The sequence below is a fragment of the Penaeus monodon genome, chromosome 32 (genome assembly GCF_015228065.2).
Source record: "Penaeus monodon isolate SGIC_2016 chromosome 32, NSTDA_Pmon_1, whole genome shotgun sequence".
In the NCBI taxonomy this organism is placed as follows: domain Eukaryota; kingdom Metazoa; phylum Arthropoda; class Malacostraca; order Decapoda; family Penaeidae; genus Penaeus; species Penaeus monodon.
In genome coordinates, this window is record NC_051417.1 from 29988408 (window position 1) to 29988686 (window position 279).

The 279-nt window shown below is 43.4% G+C and overlaps 1 protein-coding gene across 1 annotated transcript in view; it reads right to left on the minus strand.

Moving 5' to 3' along the window:
• Positions 1-279, minus strand: part of LOC119593791 (zinc finger protein rotund-like) — a 160011-nt gene that overhangs the window by 82988 nt on the left and 76744 nt on the right. The gene's annotated exons all lie outside the window — the stretch shown is intronic.

The following is a 279-nucleotide window of genomic DNA, read 5'->3' on the forward strand; positions in this document are numbered from 1 at the left end:
GCTCACACACAAAGATAAACAGGACAATGTTGCAAGCATTCTATGAGTTCTATCTTTCTAATCGTGCAATGCTTGTTGATGCAATCCTTCAAGGACCAATTCCGACCCTTATCACCAAAACCGAGCATACCATTACGTGGCGCAACTGAAACCATGCTTAAATGGCAGGAAATACCATGACTTTTGTAATGGTGGCTCTCGCATTCGACCAGCTCTGCGATAAGGCACGAGAATGCATAAGGATATGAGGATACGTGTCTGCAAACCTAAATGCTTGTA